At 44.5% G+C, this 16,242-nt stretch overlaps 1 protein-coding gene across 1 annotated transcript in view; it reads right to left on the bottom strand.

The window, feature by feature from the left end:
* LHFPL2 (lipoma HMGIC fusion partner-like 2) overlaps positions 1–16,242 on the bottom strand; it is a 116,300-nt gene that overhangs the window by 91,367 nt on the left and 8,691 nt on the right. Inside the window, exon 2 of the mRNA XM_019532200.1 lies at positions 7,631–7,689. The gene's annotated coding sequence lies outside the window, so the exon portion shown is untranslated. The remainder of the gene's footprint in view (positions 1–7,630; positions 7,690–16,242) is intronic.

Genomic DNA, 16,242 nt, shown 5'->3' with positions numbered 1-16,242 from the left:
GATTCAGCCATAGGCTAAACAGGCAGCAGTCCTCAACCACGCTGGACACAGCTGCCTCCAGCTGGTAAGTCTGTTGTGGTGGGTGGAGGGGGGGGAGGAAAGGGGCTTGGAGGGGGGGATAAATCAATGCCCCCACAGTGAGAGAGGGATTGGGGCTGGGGTTAGGACAAGCTGCCCGGTCAGGGCAGAGGAGTGCAGGACTTCAGGAGGGGGCCTCCCACCACTGCACACTGCCATGAGCCACTAGTCCGGGAGCTGTTCCTCCTCTTCCTGCTGGTCCAGGAGGGCACAGGAGCAGATGTGTGCCCCAGGTCTGCACGGGGAGGTCTGGGCCGGGCTGTGCTCTGGGAGGCTAGTCCCAGCCACCCACCGCCAGACTGCGCTCTGGGAGGCAAGTCCCAGCCGCCCACCGCCAGACTGCGCTCCTCAGGGCAGGTACAGCCAGGACTCTGCTCCAGGCAGCTAGCCCCAGATGCAGCCTGGAGCACAGCCCTGGCTCCACCTGCCCCACAGGGAGTAGTGGAGGAGGGGCTATTGGAGGGGGTGCAGCCACCCTAAAATTCCCCATATCCCTTGCTGCTGGCTCCGCCCCAATCCTATCCAGGTGCACGCACATGCCCCCATGCCCTGCTGCTGCTTGCCCAGCCAGCGAGAAGCCACAGCTTGTCTGGGAGGCACAGGGAGGCTGAAGTGGCAGCACCCTGAATGAACGAGCAGTGGGAAGGCATAGCCCCTGCATAGCTCCTGCTCCTAGCGCCTTTTGCTGCCCATCTAGAGTGCAGCCCGGCCTAGCCCACCCTGCGCAGATCTGGGGGCACATGCCTGCTCCCATGCATCCTGGAGCAGTGGCAAGAGCCACTGGAGGAACCACCAGAAGAGAAGTTCCCGGAGTGGCGGTGTGCAGCAGTGCGCAGTGGCAGGAGCCCCCTTCCCTAAGTCCCACACCCTCCACCCCAGCTAGGCAGCTTGTTCCAGCCCCAATCCCTCCCTCACTGTGGGGGCATTGATCTGCTCCCCCCCATGCCTCCACCCACCAAAACAGCCTTACCAGCTGTGTGTCCAGTGTGGTTGAGGACTGTTGCCCGTTTAGTCTATGGCCAAATCTCTGAATTGGTGCTGAATTTTCAAACCATATTCAGCCGAATCGAATTGGAACAGTGACTTGAATTGCCATATTAAATCATTGTCCCTCTGAATTTGCCAAATCAAATACTTGGCGCTTTGCACAGGCCTAATAAAGAGTACTGTCTTCCCAAACTGGCCATAGAGGTACAATTGTGTATCAATACTGTAAAGGCTACAGAAAATTCTCAAAGAAAGATACAAAAGCAGTTAATAAAAATTCAGAAAAATATATCTGTTTTAAATTATTATTTTTCAGAGGAAGGACTAAATGATACATTTACTACTGGAAAATCCCAGTAACAAATTTTGCCTGAGTGCTGCTAATTAGCTACAAGGCAATGTTCAACATGTGTGATTTTGGTGGGCATGTTTGATTTGCAAACCTCTTTGCAGCTCCACAAACTACAAGCGCCCACACATCTGGATCCAGCCAGTGTGACTAGTTCTACAGAATAGGGCCAATATATATAAAAATAAGACAGAAATTCAAATTCCTTTTTTATTGTTGGTTATTAAGAAAACAAATTCATTGATGGCCATTAAGAGAACAAATGTTACTTTGGACATAGCACCATTTATAGTTTAAATAGGGGAAAAATACTGTAGTGATTGTAACAAGGCCTCTTCAATCCTAGGAAAGCCTGTGCCATGTGTACCCCAGGTGGGATAGGGGAGGCTGGGGCCAGCACTAGGCTGGCCTCAGCAGCCTTACCTGGGATCCTGGGGGCCTCCCAGGGCTGCAGCTGTGTCGCTTCTGCCACACACAGCCTGGCTGGCAGAGGAACATTGGTCTGGCCAGCAAGGCTCTGGCTTTGGGCAACACATGTTGCCACCATGTGTGCTGTTCCACCTTTAGTTTTCAGCAGGTTTTTTTAACTCCATATCCAGGGGTCCAAAAAACCCTCTGTGCTGCTCTCTTGCAGCATGGAGAACGACAGAACGTGCGGTATGTGATGCCACAGACGTGTCTGCCTCACCACATGCCACATGGCCATGCTTGTCTAAATGTGGCCAAAGGCAGCCAATTTGATACTGACCATGTTCAGACTGAGTTAGTAGCTGCAGAAGGAAGAATGGCCTGGGGAACAAAAACCCAGAGGATTTACTAACCACAAATTCTGTCAGCTAGATGTTCCTTCTTTCCAACAATCTGCACACTGAGTAAAATCAAGATATCGCAGGCAAGATAAGCAGGGACACCTGGGGAGGAGGGCAGAACAAGGAATGCAGGTGCACTTTGAACAAGGGAACAGCATGAGCTGGTTCAGTGACTCAGAAGAAACTATGCATTAAAAGAATAGAGTTATTTTAAGTCTTATGTTAAGGCAAATTAAGTTGCTCAAAACTATTAGTGTCTATAAGCTCTTGACTCCCATTTAAAGTCAGAATGTTATATTTAAAACCCCTTTGGGCTTCATCGTAATCCTCAAATTTATTTTTGAAGCTGTAAATTACACAGAGCTGACTTTTAAGAGTATGATACACCTTCACTGAAGTCAACAGAAAGTATCCCACAGACTCAAATGCAAGTGAACACCAAGTTGCTTATAAAGTGTTAATGATTCTGAATATTTTCATAAACTTGTGTCTGGAGGAAAGAAATAAAAACATTAAGACAATTTTCACTTTAAAAGGTAAAATTACTTCCTGCTAGAATCTTAACAATTTTAATAGGTTGCTCATTATTTGTTTCCCTGTGCTTTTCATTTATACAGCAATGGAAATCACTACTCTGTCTTTGAGTTCTAAGTTAACTATTTACAGTTGTATCAAAGAAGTTTCTTATTAGACGGCATTAGTTTATTTGGTGTAATTAAACAACCATCTGCTGAAAGTGAGTTCCTGATTTGATCTCGTATAACACTTCCTGAAATACATGCTGGGGACCAGGTTACTTCAAGTGTCATAGGCAACATCAGTTGGCCAGAAGGACTGGTTTATATCCCAAGCTGAAATCATCCATGCCCAACACTGAATATGTCAGACTCTTCAGGAATATGCATTTGTTTAATCTAGCCATTTTGATTAAATTATATCTTGCTCACATTGCAACAAAGTCCAGTAAAATTAAAGACAGAATAGTGAAAGCCCCTGCAGTATAAGTGAAAAGCACCAGGGATATAGTGAGCAAACTGTTAAAGCTTTGAAGACTCTAGCAGGAAGTAATTTTACCGTTTAAAGTGAAAATTTTCTTAATGTTTTTATTTCTTTCCTCCAGACACAAGTTTATGAAAATATTCAGAGAATCTTTAAAATTTTACATGCAACCCATAGTTTACCAAGTTTCAAATTCCTCCTCAAAAGCCATAGGTATGACGCCGATGAAGAAACTTATCTAACTGTTGCTTACTAGGCTGAATGGCAGGGACAGGCAACATTATTTATTAATAAGATAAATACCATATTAACATGAATACAAGATAAGGTCTCCCCCCAGTGAGCATGGGGAAAAATGCCCCTCATCTTATGACTGCATATAAGGAAACCTCATTAAATACATTGTCTATCATTAAACTGCTGTCAAAAGCAGCATGTACTCATAGAAAGAAAAAAATCTGGGGTGGGAAAATCCCACTGAGAGTGTGTGCGCACTGCCGCTCCCTCCTTAGGTGGGAAAATCTGTGGGGAAAGGGGTGGGAGAAGGGGAAAGGGCCGTGGGGGGTAGCAGCATTGCCTGGCACTGGTGTTGTCCAGTGCCACATCAGCCCTGGCCCAGGCCCTGGCCCAGGCCCCAGCAGGTGCTGCGCTGGCACTGGCTGCCTCCCTGCCCCTAGCCCCAGCCCCACACGACCCAGGGGGGCCTGGAGCTGGGAACCAGAGCAGGCCAGGCTCGGCTGCATCACTGAGCTGGACAGGACAGAGCTCCCATGACTCCCACACCTGCCCCGCCAGGCCCTGCACAGTGGGGGCAGGCAGGGCAGGGCGCAGGACAAAGCGATGGCTCATTCGGGGGGTGTGGGGAGGGCTGGCGACTCCCACCACTGCACGCATCCCAAGAAGCACAAGAGGTGTGTGCCCCTGGATCTGCACAGGGCAGGGTAGACTGCTGCTGAGGGCTGGGGATGGGGCAGTGTTGGGCTCTTCCCAGCAAGGGGGTGTGATGTGCTCTGGGCAGGCAGTGGTGGCTCGGGGGGTAGGGGGTTGGGTGGGCTACGGTGAATCTTGGGGTGGCTGAAGCCCCCCTGCCCCCTCCCAGTGCTGCCACTGCCCACCCCAAGCATAGTCCACTCCCCCCACTGGGAATAGCCCAGCCCCAGCCTGCAGCAGCAGCCCACCCTGCCCCATGCAGATCCAGGGGAATGTGCCCCCTGTGCCTCCCAGGGTATGCATGGCAGCAGGAGCTGTGGCCCTGACAAGCTGCTTGGCGCTCAGTCCCATGCCTTGCCCCGTGTACCTGCCCCTTCCCTAGCCCTAGCCCCACTTCCTCCCTCACCGCTGCCTGTGCACCCCTCCCTACCCCTGCTGCAGCTCCTGGAACCCCATAGCCAGGCTGCCTTGTGGCCCTAGCAGTGCCCTGGGTTTGGGGGGGGCTAAGACCAATTAGCCCCCCCTTCCACTGTCTGTGTATGTACTCAATAATGGAAACCAACTATGAAACTGATTAAATGCAGGCAACACTGAGCATGACTAAAACACACATGGCCCATATAGGGTAAACATACTGATGGGAACCTATCACAAAGATAGGTTACCGCAGCCCATCTGCTGAGGGCAGAGGGCAAAGGGGCTATCTGACCCTCCAGATTATTTTCCCTGCTGTAGCAGTGGGAGGGGGACAAATTCAAGTTTAACTTCCAAGAATTTGATTTTATACCTGGAAAATTATAACAAATTTATAATTTTTCCATATAGAGAATCTAATTATTGGGGGGGGTCATCTTATATTCAGGAAAATATGGCATTACACCTTAAAATCCTTTCAACTAATTTGGAATCACAAAGGTGTAGGTTTCACAAAACTTATTATTTTTTTCTTATTTTATCCCCACCCTTATGTTTAGATGCAAATCCCCCCCTATGGTTTATAAGTGTCTTGTTTCAAATCAGTTGCATATTCTTTGTGGTATGCCCCGGACATGCCCATGTATTTGTTCAGCACTTAGTACAATAGGGCCCCAATCCTGACAGGCCAAAGGGGCTTTAAACCATAATATACTTAGTGTTTACAATAACTCCTCTAATACTATTACAAATAAATAACAAAAGTCCCTTTAACATTTGAAGCAGTGGATATCTATTTTTCCAAATGTTGCATAAACAGTTATATTTATCAGTGAAGACCAGAGGAATGCACACAGTAGGTTTACCTTTTTGGAACTGAGGATAGCAGGCCTGCAAAGTCAATGTGTCAGGTTAGCGATAATCTGACCAAAGCTCTAATTCATTAAAACATTTAAATAGTGCTTCAGTTCCTCCCTATTCATGAGAATACTTAAGCAATTGCTTATTTTGACATGTCCTTAACTCCTATTAACTTCAATGATGCAAATGTTCTTAAGTATTTTGTTGAAGCAGGTCCCAGGATAGTAACATCCTTACAGACAGATCACAAGTATTAGCAGGAAGATAACAAGTGTCAGCACTCTTACATGATGGAAGTGACTTTAGTTTATAGTCATGCAATTAACTGCCAATAGAAATATTAGACTGTGTTAATCTGAAGCAACTTTAAGTTGTTTATAAATTGTTTAATTATTTCTCGGTAAATTATTTAATCATCAGCACAAATTAGTCACAAGCAAATTTTGAAGTGAAAGGTTTTTGTTTGTTTTAATTCTGTGCATTCACACTTGTCTAACCCAAATGATAAAACAGATTTTTCTTTTATTCCATTTCACAAACAAATTTACTATTGGGTTCAGAATTGGCTGCTGACCTCCTTGGACACCATCAAATGCCTGGAAGATACTGAGCCAAGAGTACAAACTAGCAACAACTGCAACAAAGTCTAGATTTAAATAATCCCCATGACAGGGTAGATAAGGACCTGGCTCCTCCTCAGTCCTTGATATAATGTGTAAATTGTGATGTCTCTTAATACTTGGATTGTAGATCCCTAAATTAGAGATAGAAATGCTTTGCATTTTCAAGTGCATGGTTCCAAGCTCTACAATACTTACATGAAAAGCCTCTTGAGGGAACCATGGACCATGTGTTTGAAGGTTATCTAGAATGAACTCCATACTGATGGTCTTGTGGGAAGACAGCAGATGGTGTCTGACTGACTTGTTTGCAATATGCTGGATAAACATTCTCCTTGTGGGGAGCAAAGACAAGTTCTGGACAATTGTTACATATATACAGGAACCTGCATTTTCCAGAAGTCTGAGGAATGTTCATACTGAGATTTTTGAGAGAACCTGAACTTTAGTTGCTGAGGTTCACCATCATTTAGGATCTTTCTTGTAGAAGGTAAGTTATGGCTGACTCAGAATCTCACGTGGCTCTGAGAAACCTTTACTTTGAGTTGGACCTTGATCCTAGTTGCTGACTTGCTGAAGTGACTTCAGATTAACATTCACTGAGCTATGGGTGAATGGTTGAAACCCTTTTCACCTCCAGTGAACTCCAGTGACAACAAAGTACCTGATGAACAACTGCAATGCTGAACAAGGCCAAATAGGAATACCCTGCACTAGCTGCAAGATGTTCCTACTAATCTAAGGTACTTCTGGTGGCCTAGGGGACCAGATGGGACATTAGCTAAAAAGGGAGCAGGAGAACAACTAAGTTTTATCTTCATCCTGTCTCCATGTTCAAGAGAATATTCAATATTCTATATTCATTCATCACTCTAGGGAAAATAAAAGGAAAGAAAACTTTATGGGACCTCCCCAGTCTTCATTAAGAAAAGTGTGAGAGATAGAGCAACAGTCCAGGATGTGACCCTTCATCTAAACAAAGTGCATTTAGAATAACCATCCTACAGAGTGGCAGAGAAGCACTGCAGGAAAGGCATGCATTAAACCCCCAGGATTTTGTGTCCAACATAATGGCTCAAATCCTGTGGGGCAAGAAATAAGGCTCTAAGCCTTCCTGCTATGGACAAAAAGAAACCCTTTCTTTTAGGGGTGCACCAATAGAGATTTTTTGGGGCTGATATTGATGGCTGATTTTTAACGATCCATTATTGGCCAATACCAATCCAATTCCAATATGCAGCCCTGCAGCGTGGAGAGTGGCGTCAGAGTGGTAAGTCTATTGTGGAGGGAAGGGGTGTGGGGGGGTATGAGGGTGCTACAGTGTGGGGCTAGCTGGCAGGCAGTCTACACATGCATTTCGGTGCACATAATTACTCAGCTGCAGGACAGCACTCGTCTCCGATAGTACTATCCTACAGCAGAGTTAATTAAGTTACTGTGCCCTAATATGGGCGCATGTGTAGACTGACACTTTACTGAGGAGCTAATTAGAGTAAATGTGTCGATGCACCTACTAAGTAACAGCTCAACTTGAAGTGTCACAAAACATGGAAACAAAATGCAATGTGAATTTCTTTACTCACGTAAGGTGTATCTTCGAAAGGGCCTTTCTGAGAGCAGTTAGGTGAACTCTGCTGTAAACCTGGAGAAAAACATTTGTATGAAATTTTAAAAATGTGTTATTGAGCCAAAATGTAAAGTACATAGTTTGTTGCTAATAGCACTGGAATTTTAATATGCTGCTTGTAAAAGGCTGTAAACAGTTAGCATCTCACAAGCATGTCAGTTTTATTTCACTAGAACTGTGACATTCTGCCAGCACTCCAAACCACCAGCAAACCAACACAAACAAGCATGTGTGAAAGAGTATGCCACTAAACATACACTGGTAAATTAATAAAAAGTGGCAGAGCTAGTTATTAAGGTCAAATCTAGAAATTGGCAGGCAAGAACACCAATTGGAATGGATTTGGAATGACAAGAAATTGGAATGACAAGAACACCTATACTTTCCATGGAGTTTTTAAACAGGATTGAGCCCATCACAAATCTCTTATTTGTCAAAGGAAAATGAGGCAACTAACTTTAGTAAGTGAGCAGAATCCAATATCATTAGGTAGGAATGGTTCTAAGGTGGGAGGTGTGGGTCATGCATCCTTTCCTAACACTAAATAAGCTTGAAATAACTGAAGCTTTTGCCTCTACGTTTGTGACAGAGCATGCAAAACAAATAAAGGGGACTGGATAACCACAGTATTAATGATGATCACACACACACACACACACACACACACACACACGCGCACACACAGCCAGCATGCAGTATTGATTACAAAAAAAAATTCAGACTATCCCAAGTTATACAGAAAAAAAAATAGCAGCATTCAGACAGAAAGATGCTAGCTACACTTCTGAAAGACGTCGTTTCTTAGGCCTTGATCAAAAATACTGGCACATACACTTCATTTTAAAACATATTGATTCAATGGGTTTATGTGATTAAAACTGACCAACATATTTAAGCATTTTCCTGGATCAGGTACTTGCTTCAGCATTACCCCTAGAGGTAGAGGAAGGGGGTGGGAACGAGGGGGGAAGGGAGGATGGGGTGGGGGGCATACCATAACTTGTTACTAGGGGAGCAACAGGGGCACCAGCCCCAGCTGCCAAGTTAGATGAACATACCCAGAGCTGCCCCATCATCATAGCTGCTCTGGGTGCAGAACTGCCTTGCTATTTCTTTGAGTACTTTGTTCTTTATGAAGACAGTACCATGGCAGGATAAGCTCAAGTTTCATGGTAGGGAATCCCTGATTCTGTCTACATGGATCACTACATCTATCTATAAAGTAAGAATTATTTTCTTCATCCAAGAAAACAGTAACAGGATGCAGGAAAATAGGGAAAGGCTAAGTATAGTTATGGAAAAAAAAATCTTGTATTTCATTAAGAAACCATAAAAATGAAAAAACAAAACAAAACACACACACAATCAAAACAAAACCCATAATTAAAAAGTTCTCTCTCTTTTGGAGATTTCATATCACCCAAAATGAATGTGGAAGCTAATAAGAATTTCTAATTTGGTTGAATGATTTCTAAAATTATCTTCCTATCTGCTGAATTAATTGTATATTTTGTTGTACAATTTCTCCCCAAATATGAAAATATTAAACTGTTCATTTCCAACTATTTCAACTATCCATTCATTAGAAAAGTTGAAGCATTTTGGTACAACTTGTGGAGGACAGGCTGAAAGTCCTCTCATTCTATACCAGGCAGAGACATTAAATCCTATTCATAGTTTTGACAGGAAAAAGCACTAAATAAATTAAATAACTAGTTAATAAATTAGTTACTGTCAAATGAACACAGACATTTGATAATTATTAGGGCTGTGCGAAGCTTTGGCCACTGATTTGATTCAGAGGAGATTCGTCCCAATTCAGTAGCCGAATCTCCAATTCCGAATTGAATCAGGAAACACACTAATTTCTCTGAATCAAATTGGAAGCGTTTGATTCAATTTGGAGGGATTCAACAACTCAGACATAGACACAGCTTTTTATGTTTTTTCTACATACCTCAAGATACCTCAAGATGGCTTGTGAATGCTGAAACAGTTGGGGCGGATGGAGTGTCCCATGGGAGTATGGGGGGTCCCCAGCATGCTCGACGGCAGACCTGGAAGTGAACCAGAAGCACTTCCAGTCCACTTCTGGGTCTGCCTCAGAGTGCGCGGGGGAGCCCTCCCCCCAGCTTGGCACCTGGTGCCTCTTGGGTCTGGAGGGGCATCCAGGGTTCCCCCATAGCCAGTTACCAAGCTGGGAGAGTCTGAGGGGGGTCTGCCACTAAGCATGCAGGGGGCCCCCTGTGCTCCTGTGAGATGCTCCACTGCCCCATCTCAGCATTTATGAGCTGTGCCTGGTACCTCGAGATTTGTAGAAAAACATATAAAGCTGTGTCTATAGCCAAATCTCTGATTATCCAAATTAGAACTGAATCTTCAGATTCAGCCAAAGCAAATCATAACAGTGATCCAAATCAGCAAATCGAATCACTATCCCCCGAATCAGGCCGAATCCTAATCCAAATTGAATACGGCCCACTTCACACACCCCTAATAATTATTGCTACTGCATACATTAAATTTCTGTACAATTGAAACTGGAATTGAAATATGTAATAGTTCAGTCTTGTACAAAGTAGAGTGATACAGATATATCCTCTGTCTAAAACTATCCTTTTCAAGTAATTTTTCTTTCATACATAATATATTGCATATACTGTACTAGTTACCAGTAAGTAGGGTGAACCAGTAAAAATTGTTTTTTTCCAATTCCAATGGCCAATTATTAACCAGCCATATTGGCCGATACTGATCCGATAGCTGATATGCACCCTGGCAGCTTGGAAAGAGGCATCCAGCTGGTAAGTCTGTGAAGGAAAAAGGGTATGGGGGAGGGAGGGGGCATGAGTGGGGGCAGACTGTGGCCCCCACAGTGAGGGAGAGAGTGGGGTTGGGGCAGGAGTAGGTGCTGTCCAGTCAGGGCAGAGCAGGGTACAGGATGGAGCCACAGGTGGCTTGTCTGGCAGGTGAGGAAGGGAAGCGGCTCCCCATCATTACACACACCCCCAGGAGAAACATATGTGCATGGGGAAAGGGTGAGCTGCCTGCTGCAGGCTCGGAGCCAGGGGCTATACTTGCCTTTTCCCTGTGAGGGCACTAGGCCAGGACTGTGGGTGAAGTGGCGGCAGTGCAGGGCAGACAGTGGAGGCACTGGAAAGGGCAGTTACAGGGAATTGTGGGGTGGCTGTAGCCCACCCCATAGGCACCCCTCCCAATGCCACCACCACCACCCACCCCAAGCTCAGCCCCAGCCTAGCCCCTGCTGGGAACAGGCTGGCACAGCCTCTGGCCCCAAGCCCACAGCAGGCAGCCCACCTTCTCCCTGTGAACAAATCTGGGGGGCACATGCCTTCCATGTCTCCCCCTTCAGGGTGCATACAGTGGTGGGGAGCTACCCTTCCTCCCCACCTCCTGCACTCCCTGGACTGTGGCTCCACCCCGCACTTCACCCCACCCCAGCTGGGCAGCACCTGCCCCTGCCCCATTCCCTCCCTGACCATGGGGGCCTTGATCTGCCCACTCACACCCCTTACCAATCCTATGCCCCTTTCCCCCCACCAGACTTACTGGAAAAACACTGGTCTCCAAGCATTCCTGGCTGTGTGCATGCCACACAGCATTTATCAGTGACACTACTGGCTACACCGGCCAAAAAAGCCGGCAGCCAATACTGTTAATTTTCCGTTTATCACTGCCAATCTGATACTAACTGATATATCAGTGAACATCTACCAGCAAGCTTTTATATCAAATGCAAAGAAAAAATAACTTATTGCAGGCAAGTTGGTTGTTTTGGACCACATCATATCACTCTAACTTGCTCAATGGTTTTTTTTAGCCTTAGGGTATCATAGAATCATAGGGCTGGAAGGCACCCCGAGGAATCATCAGGTTCAGCCCCCTGCATGAGCAGGAAAGACATCTGGGATCAGATAACCCCAGACAGGTGACCCTCCAGTCTTCTCTTGAAGACCTCTAGGGTAGATGATTGCACCACCTCTGGGGGCAGCTTGTTCCATAGTCTGGACACCCTAGTTATAAAGAAGTTTTTCTTAATGTTCAGCCTGAAACTATCTTCCTGGAATTTGTGGCCATTGTTTCTAGTTGTCCCCCAGGGCGCCCTGGTGAACAACTGTTCACCAAGCCCCTGATGTATGCCTCTGATATAGCAGTAAGCCGCAATCAGGTCCCCTCTCAGCCTTCTTTTCTTTAGGCTGAAGAGTCCAAGGTCCCTCAGCCTCTCCTCATATGGCTTGCCATGCAAGTTCCTGATCATAAGGGTAGCCCTTCTCTGGACCCTCTCGAGCTTTTGCATGTCCTTGTTGAAGTGCAGAGCAAAGAACTGGATGCAATACTCCAGCTATGGCCACACCAATGTTGAGTAAAGTGGGAGAATCACTTATTTAGATTTATTGGAGATGCATCAATTGATGCATGCTAGAGTTTTATTGGCCCTAGTGGCTGTTGCGTCACATTGCTGGCTCATAGTCATACTGGGGTCTATTGTTACCCCCAGATCCCATTTGTAGTGCTGGTCAGGTTAGCGATGCCCAGCCTGTCGGTGTGCTGGAGGTTCTTTCTTCCCAAATGCAGCACTTTGCATTTCTCTACGTTGAACCTCATCTGGTTCTGTTCTGTCCAACATGCCATCCTGTCTAGGTCTGCATGTATCTGCAGCCTATCTGTGGATGTGTCCGCAAAACCCCATGTCTTGGTGTTGTCTGTGAACTTGGCCAATGGGCTTTTCAGCCCCTCATCCAGGTCATTGATGAAGATATTGAACAGCACTGGGCCAAGTACCGACCCCTAGGGTATGCCACTGCCCACATCTTGCCAGGACGACACTGATCCTCTCACTTGGACTCTGTGTCCTACCCCACATCCAGTTTTACACCCACTGGATGGTCCCACAGTTGGACCCAATATCTTCCAGTTTTCTAATCAGTACCTCATGGGATACCAGGTCAAAGGCTTTCTGGAAGCCGAGGTATATGATGTCCACCAATTTTCTCTCATCCCATGATCATAGAAAGAAAGGTTGGTCAGACAAGACCTGCCCACAATGAAGCCATGCTGGCTGTCATTCAGTATCATACATTCTGTAAATTTGTCACATATAACTTCTTTGATGAATATTTTTAGGATTTTCCCTGGAATAGAAGTTAAGCTAATTGGCCTATAGCTTCCCAGGTCTTCATGCTTCCCCTTCTTGAAGATGGGCACACCACTGGCCCTCTTCCATTCCTCTGGGATTTCTCCAGAGGCCCATGATTTTTTAAAGACCTTTGCCAGGGGCTCTGTGATTACTTCAGCCAACTCTTGCAGCACTCTTGAGTGGAATTCATCTGGTCCTGCTGATTTATATACAACTAATTTCTTTAACTGATCGTACACCAGTTCTATGCAATGGTGGGAATGGTATCAATTCTGCCCTGTTCATTCTGTGCCCTACTTGGCATGTTGTTCCCCATGGTCTTGTGACGGACCAAGGCAAAGTAGTCATTTAGGAGTTCCGTTTTTTCCTGAGTGGTAGTGACCATGTACCCTGAGGCACTGAGCAGCCCCACACTCCCATTTGATTTCCTTGTACTCACTATATAGCTAAAGAAGGACTTCTTGTTGTCCTTGATTCTTGCAGTTAATTTTCGTTTGGTTTCTGCCTTAGCTTCCCTAATCTGGTTTCTACAAGTGAGGGTCACTGTCAAGTAGTCTTCCTTAGAGGCTGTCCCAAGTTTCCATTGTTTGTATGCCTCCTTCCGTTTAGTACAAAAAGCTAAGAAAAAAAACTTACTAGTGAGGGCTGGATTTAGAAATAAAATACAAAAGTAGAAAAAGAAAGTTTGAATTTGGGGAGACACTATCAACAGTTCTAAAATAAAGTTAATTGTTGACAAAGTTAACTGTTCAACAAATTATAAAAAAGTGACTATGCCACGGATGCATTTTTAGAAATGAACTACACTAACTTTTCACCTTCCCCACTGTTCTCCCTCTTCCTCCCTCCCTCTGCACATACCAACCACATTATTTTATTTTAAAGACCAAGAATTTAAGTCTTACTGAACCAGAAGATAAAATATGTATTCACATTCAAGCCAGCACACCAAAGAAAACATTATAATTTGTTAGTTATATTAGTGGGAAAACAATTGTTCTGAAGTGAATACATAATCTATAATACTACTAAATAAAAGTCCCTCACCTGAATCCACCTGCTCTGAAGTTTGTATCTAATGAAATCCAGATGTTCCTGTAATAAAACTGCTGAGCTGTGCCCTTAACCCATGTTCTCCCACCCCAACACCTTACTCCAAGAATAGGCATAATATATCTTTACACATCATTAAAAAGTTTAAACGAAAGATTAAATTTTTATAATCCTTGTGATTCCCACAAAACTAAACAGAATAAATACCAAGGCATTAACAAGACCTACATTGTGAAAGAGAAAAATCCTTCTCAGCAGGTTATGCAGCAAAGCAAACATCTGGGTGACCAATGAATTAGATTACTATTATTCCTTTACCAAAATGCCAACACAAACTATCTGAGGTAAAATACAAAAAATGTATATGTAGCAGTTAAGGTATTCTTTAAATGATTTTCACATTTCTAAAATTAATTTATGGACACATTAATTAAATTTTTAGTTTGAAAAAGCTTAACCCTGCATGCACTGAAACTGATGAAAGCTTTTGCCATTGGTTTTAACGAGAGTGATAAATGAAATTTATATTTTACATGTTCAGGACTTTCTGCGAACTCTAATTAGTTAAACCTTTATAATTCTCTTTATTATTATCACCCCTATTCTACAGGCCGGGATGGTGTAGTAGAGAGATAATAAGGTGATTTTGTAATGGTAAAATGAGTTTAGTCAATATGAGAGTTTAGAACCCATTAATTAATAATGCTATGGTCTTTTCATCACAGTGCACAACACATTTGCAATTGAACAATTGGCCTTTCTAACATTGCAAAGAGAGGCCACAACTGTGATATGGTTATCTGTTCCCAAATTCAACAGCAATGACGCTGTAGGACCCAATCTGACCATATAGCCAACCTGAGTAACCAACACAATATGGCAACTAATATGGTAAGAAGCAACTTAAATGCTGAATGTGTCCCATTGTCAGATTTCTTGAGCTATCCAGTCCCTAGTTAATATCTTTACCAGTGGCATTTCTCCAGTTTTTTGTTACAAGCAAGAGAGCCCCCTCGATGGCTATGAACTATTCTTATGTCTCTCTTCTTTATAAGCCAGTTTGCCCTTAACAATGAAGAGTCCTATCTTCAGCTCCCAAATCACTGTCCACAGCTTTCAGACACCTTGGATCCAGGAAGCCGTAAGATTCAGGCATGGAATACTTTGCCTGTAGGAACTGAAATGGAATAGCTCTGATATCTCAGATGCAAACAGCTAAGGAAATTACCTTTGAATATAATCTTAAAGACTGTAATTGAAGATCCTTGATAAGATGTTATCAAGTTGCACATAATTTTGTTTAATTTCTAGGTAGTTGTGAGACTGTCACAGTAATATGTGACTATTCTAATGTAAATGTGTTACATATTTTATTTCTGAGATAGAAATAAATAGTGGTTTATAGCAAGAGCTACAGACCCAGACCCACATGCTGTGTGGACAACAAGCACTCAGGCTTTCACCCCACTACATGGGCTGCCCAGCAAACTTCCCTTCCCCACCACCAACACAGGCAACCAGGTTCCCCTTCTCTCACAACTGTAAACACTATGCAAGCTACCCAGGCTCCCCCCTGCCCCGTGCATATTGTGGGCAGGCTGACCAGTTTCGTCCCATTCCTGTCCATTTGCACCATGCAGGCCACCCCTCCACAACACAGGCAGCACCATATGCCCCTTACTTGGCTGCATGCACCACTCACCTGCCGTGTGAGCAATCCAGTTCCTTTCTTTGCTGCACCGGCAGCTTGTGCAATCCAGCTCCCTCCCAGCCACTGGAGAAGGAGGGGGAGTGGGGGAGAAGAGTGGCAGTGGGGTGAGAGCCCATGGGCCACAGGCCAAACTAGCAGGGGCTGTATATGGCCTGTGGGTCACAAGTTGGAGAGCTATGATTTAAAATATTACTTTCCATTCCAGATCTGCTTCATGCAAACCAAAAAACAAGTCACCAGATGTTCACAACTGAGTCATTTCTAACCTATTCTGTATAAACTAGATGTTAAAAAAGTTTGCATTCCTTTCCCCAAACCCTGCTCCACTTAGCACTTTGGCACCACAACAAGTTAACTGTGTTGCTTACCTGCTATTTGTAGTATTTTTTAAATATGGGGGGAGAACATTTGAAAATGCTTTTTTTGTAATTAGAGTCTAAAAGAAATTCTCTCATTCATTCTCAAAGATCTTATCCATAATTTTGTGAGTGATATAAAAATTTCACAACTGAGGGTACTCAAGGAGCTGGCGAGCGTCATAGCCCAGCCCCTGGCACAGATCTTTGAAAACTCCTGGCGCTTTGGTGTAGTGCCCGAAGACTGGAAGAAGGCCAATGTGGTGCCGATCTTCAAGAAAGGGAGGAGA

Source organism: Crocodylus porosus, unplaced genomic scaffold (assembly GCF_001723895.1).
Source record: "Crocodylus porosus isolate Cpor-Errol unplaced genomic scaffold, CroPor_comp1, whole genome shotgun sequence".
In the NCBI taxonomy this organism is placed as follows: Eukaryota; Metazoa; Chordata; order Crocodylia; family Crocodylidae; genus Crocodylus; species Crocodylus porosus.
Note: the sequence above shows the minus strand (reverse complement) of the source record. Positions and strands in the feature narration are given on the sequence as shown.